Source organism: Molossus molossus, unplaced genomic scaffold (assembly GCF_014108415.1).
Source record: "Molossus molossus isolate mMolMol1 unplaced genomic scaffold, mMolMol1.p scaffold_m16_p_5, whole genome shotgun sequence".
Classification (NCBI taxonomy): domain Eukaryota; kingdom Metazoa; phylum Chordata; class Mammalia; order Chiroptera; family Molossidae; genus Molossus; species Molossus molossus.
In genome coordinates, this window is record NW_023425388.1 from 105,904,361 (window position 1) to 105,918,738 (window position 14,378).

At 37.4% G+C, this 14,378-nt stretch overlaps 1 protein-coding gene and 1 pseudogene across 1 annotated transcript in view; both read right to left on the reverse strand.

Annotated features, from left to right (window-relative positions):
* The window catches only part of ROBO2 (roundabout guidance receptor 2), a 1,312,832-nt gene that overhangs the window by 705,513 nt on the left and 592,941 nt on the right, over positions 1 to 14,378 (reverse strand). The gene's annotated exons all lie outside the window — the stretch shown is intronic.
* Positions 423 to 1,758, reverse strand: LOC118617246 (annotated as a pseudogene).

The window sequence follows — 14,378 nt, forward strand, 5'->3', positions numbered from 1 at the left end:
GCTGATTTTATGTAAGATATCTAAACGGCCTATTATATATTAAATATTTTCCCCTATTCTAACCACTTTAATTTTCTGATTACACAGAAAACCAATAAAAGGAAACATTAGGCAGAAATTAAAAAAAAAAAAAAAAAGAGTAAAAACATCTCAATCTAGGTAGCAAGATGGAATCAATTAAGTGCTTTCTTTGTACAAGCTCTAGTGTTCTTTTGGCATCCTTAAAATGGTCCAGCCTAAAACTAACCATTACAACCAGCATCAGTGTTAATCTGTGATATTCTTATTCCAAAATAGCAGCTGAAAAGATCTCTTTGCCATATAAGCACAGTGAAAAACAAAGAATTTACAAAATGTATTGTTCCCAAGTGCAAACTAAAAAAAAAAAAAAGTATCTCTTTATTGTTTGGGGCAGACTCAGATTAAAGTTTGGTCAATACTTTGAGAACTTTTACTTTCACCACCAGATCATTGCGATTTGCTAATGCTTTGATTTTCTTAACACACACCCCAGATTCTTTGAATAAGAAAAAGAGTGAACTTCTGCTGAATTCTTTTCTGGTTGATGAAAGCCCTTCCTTTTTATGTTGTCATTTATATTATCAAATAGGGTTAGGATATTAAGAAGAATCTCTCTGTCTCATTCTTTGTTAAAGAGGGAAATCAGTTCTGATGGTACTTTACAACTGACCAGCTCTCTTGTCATGGCTGGATTTTCAGTAAAGTTTATAAGTAGTTTCATAATCTGAATCTTAGTAAAGTAATTTCCTAGGGATAACAAAGCAAAAAAGTCTGGAAAAGAATAGAAAAGCAAATGTTGGTAATGATTAGTCACAGTCATGTTGGTTAACAGTCCTAGTCCAGCCATCTGCACAGCTGAGTCCAGGCGACAAATCAGTGTCATCACACACTTGACTGATATATGTCTTAATCTTGCCCTGATTTTCAGCATTCACACTCAAGTTAATAAGGTCATTGTAAGCCTTTTCCCTAAGAATAGGATCTTTTGTTTTTATCAATTTTGCAATAATCGGGAGACCACCCAATTCACGAATGGCATTTTGGTTAAATGAATATGCTGCATTGTTACTGAGAGTGACCAAGGCAACTTCTTGAATAAAAGGATCGTTTGTTGTTTCCAGGATATTAAGGACCTTTGAAGGTCTGTAGCACCTAAAATATCATGAATTTTATAGGAAAAGTTGAACTTGCCCCTTCGCACAGGCCATGTTGTAGCTGGAGTCTTGGTGCTCTTAGCTCGGCCGGTACTTGGACTTTCCACCTGCTTGCTCCCAGCCCTAGCCCCACTCCTGGGGGGTGGCAGCCTCCACCCCGCCTCCTGGGCAGGGTAAACCTAGTGAGAGTCCTATTCCCAGATACGGTACCTAACCGGGCCCCTTCGCCCATCTTTGTACTTGCCTGTTCTTTCAGTGTGCCGAAAAGGGCCACCTCCTCTCTGGGCCCCTGAGTGGGCGTCCACCTTTCCCTCCGGACCACTCTTGAGTCCACACCCACTTCTGTCTTGCCCTTTGAGTCACCCTGAAGTCTAGCTCTGGCCCCCATCCCAGTATTAGCTTCTCTCCCAGTCTCCACCGCGATCTCTGTAATGTCACTAGATTGCTCATCTTCGTCATCCTTGGAGTCCCAGATGTTCTCCTTGTCATCTCTTCCCCAGGGCAGTCGGTGTACGCAGAAGCAAGCGCCAGCCCCAATCACCACACCAGCAGCCACACAGCCAGCTTCCCGAGTTCGACCCATACTGAGGCGAGTGTCTGAGCCGAATTCTCAACCCAAGCAGAGCAGGCTTGCTGCGGCTCAGTTATCTGCAGTCCGGGCAGAGTCTTTAGCTCTGGCTGGTAGGCTTTTCCGCAGCTGCAGATACAGCAGCACCTCCTCTGCCCTCCAGGTGTCCTGGGTGCCGTGGCACCCTCACATACACCCACACAGGTCCAGATAATGTCTTCCTTTTCTTTCTTGCCTGGAAGTACAGTGTTCTGCAAATTTGTTTCTGGGCAACGTTTCTCTTCTTCCCGCTCTCGGTCTGATTGATCTTCACGCACAAGATCCACAGACACAGACTGGGGACTCGGCAGAGACAGACGGAGGGGCGCACAGAACAGCACCTCAGAGTCCCCAAACCAGCTCTTCCGAATCCAAGGTCCTCCTCCTCCTCCTCCAGCCACAGGCCCTCCTGCCGTTGGGGAAATGGGCAGATGGCAACCGACCAAACCAAGAACAAGATTAGAAGAACGTCTGCACACGTAGGCTTCTGCTCACGTGAGAGCTTATTTTTTATTTTTTAAATTTATCTTTATTGTTGAAAGTATTACAAATGTCCCCTTTTTTTTCTTTCATTGACCCCCTCCTCCCTGTTCTTGCTCCCCCCTGCCTTCACCACACTGTCTGTGTCCCTTGGTTATGCATATATGCATATAAGGTCTATGTACTTAGAACACAAAAAGAGAGCACACAGTGCCTGGAATCTGGTGATTCTGCAGAGTATTCCTTATTGTAGTAACACAGTCAACTCTTCTCTTGGGAGCCGGCCACCTCTTCTAAGGCATGTATTTTGATGAAGCTAACCCAAGGACTGGCATTTTACCCAAACAAACAGTGGTGATACATGGGGTTTGGGGGAACTATTAGAAAAGAGAAGATCTACTTCTACTGGGCTTTCTAAATTTGTTATTCTACCATTTCTCAGGGAAGAACAAAATCAATATGAGGAAAGCAGATTTGAAACAAAGAAAATCTTGGTGACATCATTAGCTCACAGGAAATTAGCTAGTTTAACTACTGGACTTTTCAACTATTACCCAAGTAAGTCTGATTTCTGGTTTAAGGTAATTTGATTTGAGATTCTGTCATGAAAACTGAAAGAAGCTTGACTTTACACCCAGTGCATCTGAACCTCAGTAGCCTATTTGTTTTTACTTGGGAACAAGATAAAGAAATAGGGAATGAATGTAAAGACAATTAAGTGAACTCTAAATTGATACAGTGGCCATAATTAAGATTGGTAGTTATTGTTAAATAACAGAAAGTTCTCAATTAAATGCAATATAATTCTTTGTCTTTAGCCTTGTCACAGCAAGCATGTTACCGAATGACTTGGAAGAAATGATGACAGACAAAGCAGTATTTGGAATAGTGAACCTGAAAGACTTTCTCATTACAAACTTCGGATGTATTTGCTAAAACAATATAATCATGATTTTAAAAAGCTTCTAAGATAGCAAAAGGAATCCTCAATAATGAAAACAAGGTAGCAGCAAGAAAGCTCATTAACAATGTCTTTGTGGGAACCACAGCTGCCCTGTGAATGTTTAACAATCTCAGCACCCTAAAGTGTCATGTTTTAACAACCATCTTGGGCACAGACGCAATGTGCTGGGCCCCACAAGGTAAACAAGCTGGTTCCATTAAACGCAGGAGCCTTGAAGGGCTGTGCCCTCCATGGAAGAGTAATGTGCTCAGAAGCAACATCCATCTCCTGACAATTAGAAACAGACAGGAAGCTTGCCAGGTGCCACCTAACCTCTGGATTAAAAAAACAAAAAAGCTTCCTGAAAATTCATAATTACATTCCTATCTTTCTTCTAGTTTCGAGTTTACATGTGTTCTTCCTGCTTCATCTAGAAAACTTAAAGTACATAAATTAACCAAAAGTATTCCTCATTGTTAACACTGAACTGGAAATAATGTGGAGCTGGATAAAAAAAAGAACGAATTCTCTAGAACAATGCATCCTCATTGTAGACCTTGCTTAATCCAAAATTGCAAAACACATGAGGAAGCGAAAACCAGTATGAGGACAAGTGACTGCAGAAAAGCAGGATTGGGTCCCCATGGACGTTAGGTTTAGAAATGATCTGCCATGATCATCAGATACAGTTACTTACTATGCAGGTCCCCTCACTCTGACAGTGCAGAATTCTTATGTGAACCTCCATAAGCCAAGACAGCGTGAAGTGAAGATCCCATTTCCTGAAAGTTAGCATTACGTCACTTCACTTTTATGAAAGACTTACATTAGTATTATTTTCATTGACTGAGAGAAATATGAACACAATTGTTGGGTTTACAAAAAAAAAAAGCTGTTATTGTACTGATGTAGATGTTTTGTCAAAGCAGTCACTTCAAGTGGTACCTTCCGAAATGTTTTACAGAAACGTAGTGTGCACTTTTCTGACTTTCTTAAAGATCTACTTCAAATGTTTATTCTCTGGGAAGTCTGCATCACTAAGGAGATACGAGAAGAACATAATGGCTGAGTGACAATCCTCACAACAATCAAGGGTTTTTAGATGTCCCTTTCAGGTCTGCAGACACAGCTACTACAGAGAGCAATGAGTGGGTGTAGGACTCCAGATAAAGGAGGTCAGAGGACATGGAGGGAATGTCCCAAACACAAATGCCAGTCCTTGGAGGTGGCCCTGATACGGATTTCTGACAAAGGACAACTCAAAGTCAATCTACTGATGAAATGATCAAATAAGTCTGAAAGCACATTTTGGCACTATATCAAAATATACCCTCTACTTCTGTGCATGCAGCTGAAATATTCACATGAGTTAGGTAGACACTGAAGGGGGGCATTGCCTTAACGTCTATGTGTCTATAAAATATTTTCAATGGTTAAGGTGAGAAGAAAACCATGTCACAAAAATACATATGATAAAAAAATGTGTATCTCAGGAGTTTAAAGGAAGAGCGGTATGACCTTCTTGCCACAGCTTGGTGCTCAACATAAGTTAAGAAAATAAAACTTAGTTTTCAATAATGTTACTGTTTTTTTTTTAGTGAAGAAATGAGAAATAGGTTATCAGAAAGTGAGAGTTGAAAGGCTTCTTAGAGTCCGTCCAACCAACTCCATATTTCATAGATTAGAGACTGAAATGGAGAATCAACGGAACTGCTCGGTGTCAGAGGCATTGCAGCTGGAATGAGACTGCAAGGACTTCTGGACGCCGCGGGCCAGTGATTTCTCTGAGCCACACTGACGCGCTCCTGTGCCCGGCGGGCAGTGGGTGAGCACCGCCGGGAAGCGTGTGGAGGCAGAAAGGCACCCAGCCTCTGCGCTCTCGGGCGACACCCCCATGGCGAGGAGGGCGGCAGCCTTTGAGGTCAGTGCTGTTTACCACGCAGAGGTTCAGATGCAAGTTCTGTGGACATTCGTCCTAAACTGAAAGCTTTTTGCTTCTGTAGCACAATCTTATCTTATTAACATTTCGGGCTGTTAGCAGGGAACAGAGCAATAAAGCAGAGCTGGTTGTTAGATTTGCTCCTGCTTCTCAGGCCGTGATGTTTCTCTTGTAAAAGTGAACCGTTTCACTTGTAAAAATGAGGTGTGCTTCGCAAATGAAAACCAGGCATTCCACTGGGGTGATAAAAATGTCAAACTTAGAGCTGCTGTGTTGAAAGATGCAAAGGAAAACAAATCAGTGAGTTTCAGCAGGAAAAGTTTAAAGTAGAAACTACGAAATCCTTTAAATCTGTAATTTCTAAATAATTATAAATTTTCTAATCTAAATAATTCTTCCTATGCATGTGTTTCTTTTGTGACTTAGTATAACTTTTGGAAATAAAGTAGGCAGCAGGATCTTTCTAGAAAGTTGAACCACAATATTTATTATAAATAAGTCAAGGGAATATGTTTTCTTTTAGGTAACTTTTGGTAATAATATATTGATTTAAAACTTACCAATCACCTACAAGTTGTATTCTAAGAGAGACAGTCCCTTTCCTAAAGTAGAAGAGATTATTCTCCAGTGTTAAAGTATCATGCACTTGGTTTGCCAGAGTAAATCTATTAGGCCTCTATTATGCATCAGGCATCTTGTGAAGCTCCCAAGTGCAGCAGAGACCAACGTCTGGTGCTACAGCCACGCTCTCCCCAAAATTATAGACAAGGGAGGAAGAGACACATAATAATCACACAGAGATAAGTGCTAGGAAGGGGAAGTTACTGGATCTAAGAGGTTACTACTTATATCACTATGGTTTATAACACCATTTAGTCCGGTACAGAAGGAAGCTTCCAAGTAGAGAGAGCATTTGTTGAGGACCCAGCTTTACAAGAGCTCAGCTGAATTCAGGCTTTATAAGAAGGCCAGGGTGGCTGAAGCCTGGAGCGGTGGGGCGATGCAGAGTAATACTGCCCCAGAGACGAAGGCCGAGGTCAGATCATAAAGGACCCTCCGAGTCTAGCTGAAGGGCTTGTATAACAATAGGGTACATTCTAAACATTTACTATAAACTAGGAACATAAAACATTTAAAATTACCGAAATGCTAGAATGACTTGGGTATTTTAAAAATTCTCCCTCATGGGTTGTGAAGAGAAAGTAGTAAAGAATGACAAAAGTGAAAGCAAGGAGCCAGATTATGCTGTAATTCTGGCTTGAAAAATATGGTGGCAAAATAGATGGAGAAGCAGCCCTGAGCGAGACAGTTTGGAAGATTAAATCGGCAGCAGCACTTAGTGACGGGGTCAAGGACGTGTAGCAGGTGACTCCCAAGCTTTAGACTCTGGGAAAAGCATGGTTGAAGAAATCTATCCTGAGAAGTAAAAGAAATTAAGGATAGAAAATATTTGGAGGGGAAATCAAGGGTTCAGTTTAGATATGTTAAACTGAAGGCGACTTTGAAAACTCCAAGTACGCCCGGGTGGTGTGGCTCAGTGGTTGAGTGTGGACTCATGTACCAAGAGGTCACTGGTTCGATTTCCAGTCGGGGCACATGTCCAGGTTCTGGGCCCAGTCCTCAGTGCGGGGCATGCAGGACGCAGCCGATCTATGTTCCTCTCTCAGGCATGTTTCTATTTCTCTCCCCCCTTTCTCTCTCTAAAAATCAATTTAAAAAAGAAGAAAGAAAGAAAAATCTAAGTGCAGAAGTTGGATGTACAAATCTGAAACTCAGAAAACGGGTTTGGATGAAATCTTCAGATGTAGGAATCATCAGCCTATGGATGGATTAAAGCCATTAGAATGGCGGGGTCACCTAGGAGAGAGTGAGAAAGGAAATAAGAACCTAGTTAGTGAGATCAGCTGTATCTAAGATTGATGCCTATTTTGTGCAAATGTTACTAAAGGGTATTCAATCTCCTATCAAATCGGAGTAGCAAGAATTCTGCAGATTGATGGCTATTGTAGTAATTTGGAGATTAATTAAAGTAGAGGCAGTGTGAATGACAAAGAAAGGGTTGTCCTACTATATTGAATACCAGCAAAGAAAAACAAGCTTTTGATATAATATGTCCAGTAATCTCAGAAAAAAAAAAGAGGATAAATTAAGTTTTTGTTTTATTGGGAATTCTAATACCTGCCCTAACTTGACCAAATCATTGTTGGCCTTGTATTTAGAAAATGTTTGAGAAAAACAATTATATTAACATGGCAAAAGCTGTTCAATCCTCCATTTTTCTAAATAAAGAGCTTTTTAAAGTCTATAGATCTATTTGGCAGTTTCAGATTTCCTCATCTCTTACCCCTCCCCTAAATAAAATACTGATAAACAAATCAGTCTAGAAACTTACAGTGTTAAAATTAGTCCCTGTAAAAGATTCAGTGAACTGTAGAATTAATTGAGGTGCAACTTGTTATATATAATGGTGAGAAAATGGGGATATTGAACAGTCTGCTATAAATTTATGAATCTTCAGATTTTGGAGAAAAAAAATTACAAGAAAGAAATTACATCACTGATATTGTTTTTTATTTATTAAATGTTTGTACTTATTACAAGTTTTACCAGTGTTAAAAACTAGAATTTTGAAAATTCATTCTACCAAATCAGAATAAATATATTTCTTTTCACATATGTTACCATGAAGATTTATCAAGAAATATCTTAAAAACCTCAAAAAAAGTTAGTGGAAAATAAACATTTTGAAAACTTAATTAGTGTAGTAATTGCCTAAGTATAGGGCAATTGCCTAAGTATAGGGCAATTATTCTCTCTTTTTCTTCATATTTATTGTAAAGTATCTAAAACAGAACCATGCACCTTTAACTCATTTATACCAAATCAATAACAGATTCCATCTTTCAGTTTGCTACCTTCACTTCTCCTTCTGGCTTAAACAGTTCTGTACAATGCTTTCTACTCAGAAAAAGAGTACAAGCTTGTTTCATTGGTGTTGTTGCTGTGTGTGTGTGTGTGCAGAGGTGACTATTGATTGAGTTACATGTGGCCAACAGTTCTCAGAAAGAGTCGGACGATTAGTTGGCCAGCCACCTGTGGTATGTATGGTCTCATTTATATGCGCTTACGTTCTACCAGTTTATAGAACTGTAAAGTTCAACCATGAGGAGGCGGTCAGCTGAGAGGGGCCCAGTGAAGCCTGGCAGTCCATGCAGGGTTTATACCCCGAGAAAACAAGCAGAATGGTTAAGGAGGGAAGCAGGTCCATAAAAGAGTAAGGAAATACAGAGATGAAGGAGAGTGTGTGGCCTCGAGGAAGAAAAGCTGCCTTGATTGCTGACTAGCATCAGGGGTCCATTTTATGAGTTCTATTTGTACTTCTGGTTTCCATGATGTTTTCTGTATCTGTGTATTGACCAAGAGCATCCAGTTCCACCATGACTCTTACTTGAGCTAGTTTGAGTTTAGTCTTTCATATAGAACCAGAAATGGTGTCAACTGAGTATTCCCAAATATCTGTGCATGGGTAGAAGTTGGGATAAAAAGTATGTGTATAGATGGCCATAGATCCTTATGCATAATATTGAGGAATGGAAGCAGAATAAATATTGTTATATTTACAAAACTGAATATTACAAACTCATTTTACATTCATGCATTGAGTTTGAAATAAAGGCTAAAATGTACAATAATGTATTTGTTTTGACATCAAATATTTAAAAGTGATTTTGTTTGGTTCATGGGATTAGAGGTTATTATTTTTATTTCATTGTTGTTGTTGTTTTATTTTTAAATTATCCAAATAAAACATGCATTATTTTTCCAATCAGAATACTAGGTAAGAAAAAGAAAATACACTTATAAATCAAAACAAAGAACGAAATACAATAGACTATGATTGTACCTATGATTTAAAAAAACATAGGTAGCCCTGGCCAGTTTGGCTCAGCGGTTAGAGGGTTGGCCTGTGGACCAGAGAGTCCCAAGTTTGGTTCCCACTAAGGGCATGTACCTTGGTTGCAGTTTGTCCCCGGCCCCAGCTGGGGGTGTGTGGCTGGCAACCAATCAATGAGTCTCTCTCACATCAATGTTTTTCTCTCTCTCTTCCTCCCTTTTTATTTGAAGATAACTGCAAAAATGTCCTCAACTAAGGATAAAAATAAATAAATAAACAAACAAACTATAGGTAAACACTTGGAAGGATATATCCTGATATGACTTCAGTATGGTTTTATAATCGCAGATGATATATATATATATATATATATATATATATATATATATATATGGATTTTCACTTTCCTGCATAAATGTCTCATAACATGTAAGTTAACAGGCAGCATTATCTGCCAAAGTAGACATCTGACATTTTGTCACATACAGGTCACTTGCTAGGTATACAAAATCATGGTGATGAGGTAGTAATTTATGTTGATTAAAATGAAATTATTATGTTCAAGAGTCTTTTTTAAAACAAAGTTTCTAGAACATAATACAGCAAAAGCTTTTAAATGGATGAAATGTCATCCTAGATATGCCTTAATGTACATTTTATGCTCCTGAATATTAAACTCCTGAAAGTAGTGGATTGACATGAAATACTGGTGGCATCAAACTATTTTTATATAAATAATATTCCAGTAATGTAATCTTTTAGAAGAGATAGGATTGTGTCTTTATAATAGAGACACATATAATGATAGCTGATGTCTGGAAGGTATTAGACTGTGGTTCTAATAATCACTATAATTGTAACAGTTCATGCTAGCTCAACTGCACATCTATTCTTCATTTGTCCCTAAACTAATTTGTTCTACATATGAATATATAACCTTCATCAATTTAAAGTGCCATCCCTTGGCTATGTGGGTCATTAAAGAAAATACATAATGTATGAGTTCAACAATCCAAACTTAGAGGGGGGAAATCTTTTTAGCCAAGTGTGAAATCATTGCTACAAAGCTGACTTCTGAAATTCAATCCAAAGCAAGCCATGATCACAAATAACTATCAATCATTTTCAGCGTTGCTCATAAATTTTATTTTGAACAGAGGTGTTTCATTACTATTTAGAGTCTGATATTCATCATTGAAGCAATTGACATCAACAAATTATATAGATAATTCTACGAAGTTTCAGGGTATTGCTTTTCCAAAAGACAAACCATCAAACCCTAACAATGTGCTGAAGTCACTGGAACTAGTTCATTTAAGGAACACAACTCAATACCTGGGATGACAGGGTAAGTAGTAAGCTTGCTGCGGTAAATAAAAAACAATGAGTTAAGTGGAACTAAATATTTCCCATTTTATGTTAATATTTTTGGAGGCTATGTGGTATATGAATATACAGAAATTAATGAGAATTGAAGAAGGATTATAAGATATTTGGTGAGTATGCTGATCTTATGACACTATTTTTGACTAACATTTTCCATTTTTAAGAATATTATTTTATGTTTTACTTTCTATTCACTTCATCAAATTAGTTTCAGATGCAGAGCTTTGAAAAGGATACCCCATCCTAACAAAATAAGTGTATTCAGAAACACAAAATCTGTGTGTCTAGGATCACTCAATTTAGCCTTAATAGTAAGAGTAATAGATTTTTTAGTGAGGTGACTTCAATACCATTATCCTCATGTCCTCTTCCTGTTAATGTCAGAGACTAGATAAGAGTCAAAACTTAGGGAAATTGGAAAATTGCTTTCAGGAATATTCCTAGGTTATAATTTTATGTTGAAAATGAAATATCAAAGGTTAATTTTTCCATGTCTTCTTCACACTATGACATATAAGTCCTGACTTTCTTGACAGTTTAGCAATTTTTCCTTAGAATGGAGGTCTGTTTCCTCTTAAACTTATGGTTTTTGTGGTGTACTTTTTGGCAATAATCAGAAATACATTGCCTTTTTTTTTGCCAAAAGAATCTTTGCAGTTTAAGTGAAAGGAAAAAATAGCTATAGCATATGGAGAGTGGAGGTGTTACATGATACACTGGGGATTACAGTTGCAACATGGGCTTGTGATTTACATTTCTTTTCAGGGCGTGTGCGTTTGTGTGTGTGTATTTCTAAACATATTCATAAGAACAAGGAGATAGGGTCATTTCCTCTTTGTGGTAATAGGATGTTATTTCTACTTAACCCTTGCAATTTTTCATGGAATAGACTAAATGTTTATTTTAAATCAATGTGAAGTTACTGAGCTATTTATTAAACATATTAAATGAATGTATAAAATATTTTATTCAGTTTTTTTTGTCTTTTCCTGTAAAAAATTTATATTCCTTTTTATGTCTTCTAGTAGAATACTAATTCTCAAGCAAGAGTGCTACTCGACTTCATATTTTTTACACACTATAAATTTTTTATTTGTATTCTATGTTTAGAAGTCCCGAGAAAAGTGGAAAAACAACTTGGTGTTGAGAGTTGTTATAACCATATAAACCACTTTAAAGCCTTTGCATGATGATTCTCAATGGAGATCTTGGCATTTATATGTAGCTTAAAATATGTGTTTAACATCCTTGTAAATAAAGTACTAAGCTAATAAAAAAGATTTGAAAATATTGCTGATGACACTGATAATATAATAAGCTTAACACTAAATGCTCTTAAGTGTGTGTCTGTGTTTTATCAAGCATACAAAGATATGGTGGTATAACATTTTTTAAATGTAATAGAAATATTTAGGTAAATTATGTAAGTTAATAAAAGATTCAAAAGTTGTGTGTGTTTTCTTGGGTGGGAAAGAGGCATATGTTTGACCTGCAGTAAACTTGTGTTGAATGGAAATCAAATGAAACCCAATAGCTTTCACTGTTTTACTTCCTAAAGTAAAATAAAATAAAAACTAAAATGACAATGTATTGCTTAATCTAAAAATAGAAACCAAGTTTAGTTCTACTTATTTATTTTACTAATCTCAAAGTTTTTTCTTAACTGGCTTAACGTTCTTCTTTTAAACTTTAACCCATGGATACATCAGTGAGTTTAAATTGTAAACATAATTTCAATCTTAAACAAAATTAAGGAATGTATACAGATTCAAAATTAGAAAATCTGTGAGCTTTGCAAGATACTAGCAGAAAGTTTCCTTCTCTTTGCTGCTTTATACAGCTCTTGTCCTTGCTTCTATTCATTCATTCATTCATTCATTTGTTCGTTTGTTCATTTGTTCATTCGTTCGTTCATTCATTCGTTCATTCAGCCCCTACTTTTTTGCCAGACCCTGTTGGCAATACCAGGAATAGAGCAGTGGAAAAGGTAAACAAATCCCGACACTCACAGATCTTACATTCTAGTGTAAGAAAAAGATGATAGCTTGATGATTAAGAAAAATGTCTGGTGTTAGACAGTGATGAAGATTAAGTAGCAAGGAAGGTGGGTAGGAAGTGTTTGGGGCACAGTGTTTGTACATTTGGTCCGTTAGACTCACAGTCGACATTTGAGAAGAGGGCCAAGGTTGTTGAGAGGGAGAAACATGCACGAGGAGGGGTGAAGAGTGGTCCAGACAGAAACACTGTGTGCGATGCGAGTGTGTCTGACATTTAAAGAGCAGCAAACAGGCCAGAGTAGAGGGTGTGAGAGAAAGAACAGTAAGAGAGAAAGTCGGGAAGGTACGGAGACCACTATAAGCATTTTAGCGTCTACTCTTGGTGAGATCTGAAGCCACTGTGTGTTCAGAACATTATTTCACATGGTGAGTTCATTTTTAAGTGGTTATCTTGGCTGTTGTTCTGAAGGAGGAGGGAGCAATACTGGAAAAGAGAATATTGGTGGGGAGGGTGGTAGGGAAAATGAAGTTCTAATGGGGGAAGGGGATGAAGTATACAATGAGTTTGTTCCCTTCAAAGTTTCAAAAATAGAAAAAAAAGTTTATGCATTTTATAATGCAAAGATGATCACTGTAAAGCTTTGAGCTTTGGCTTAAATATTTTTCCATATTTTTAATGATATATTTTAGAAAATAATTTCTACCCTTTCTATTGGCAAAGTTGAAGAGCTTTAGGTGAAGAAAGAATTCTTATATACAGTTTATATAAAATGGTATTTTCTCTCTGTACAACTTAATAATGTGTAGCAAGAACCTTAAACTATTTATAGTCCTTATACTGATCTTCCCACTTCTAGGAATCTATTATTAAGAAATAACAGAGATGTCAATGATTTACGTACAAATATGTCCACTGCTATGTTGTTGGTAATAGTGAAAAATTGAAAAAGAACTATGCATAATTTATCATAGTTTGTATTGTATGAGAATGTCTTAAAAGTTGCTTAGAGATTTGGAAGAATGTACTGGGAAAACTTATTTGGGCCTAAGATCTTTTTGCTGTTGTTGGGGAGAGGACAATTTTCTAACAAACAGTACAGAGATGTGTTTAATAATGCTAGTTCTGCACAAAATCCAATTATAGTTATTTGGCCATCTCTTAAGTGCTGCTCTATATCATGGGAGAGGAATAAGAAAAACAAAACAAAACTAGGAATAACAACCCAGAGCCCAGCAACGCCCCCATAAATGCTTCTTCAGTCTCAGTAATTTAAGTTCGGCAAAGATTCGGTCTAAAATGAGGCTAACAAAAAATTTTATTACAGTACATTGTTTAAGATAAAAATTACCTTTTTATTATTTTCAGCTGAATTTTAAATGTTTGAAAAAATGATTCATCTCCTGTGTTTAAATGAGATTAGTTGGGTAGGGATTACAATAGCATTTCTTTAAACTAGACTGTCCTCAACAATTGATTTTGGGGTAGTTTTCATTGATGAGTTACTTATTTGACTCCCTTCTAAGTTAAGCTTAGTCCACATTACTGACCATTTCAAAAGAATCAAACTTCCAGTATTTTGAAGTACAGGGTTTAACCCCGTTTCTTCAAGAAACCACTCAGGTTCTCTCTCTATTACACCTGTGCTGCCATGCAGTCACCAAGATTGTTACGTGCACGTGAACTTCAGTGAAGTGATTTACTTATGGAGGAGGCAGAGGGAACTGAGCTCTGGGAAAGAGGTGGTGAAGCTGCTAGCGACAAAATGCTTCCACAAGTACTTCAAACACATGATTCCGATGATGTTTCTAAAGAAAAATTAAGGAAAAGATGGAAAAAATATCCAAAAACATCCCAAGGAAATTTGTAGATGAGTTTACTGCCTTCTTTCTAGTGTAAGATCCTAAGGAGACATTTCTACAATCAGCTCCTCGGGTCAGTTTCCTCTGCCTCTTCAC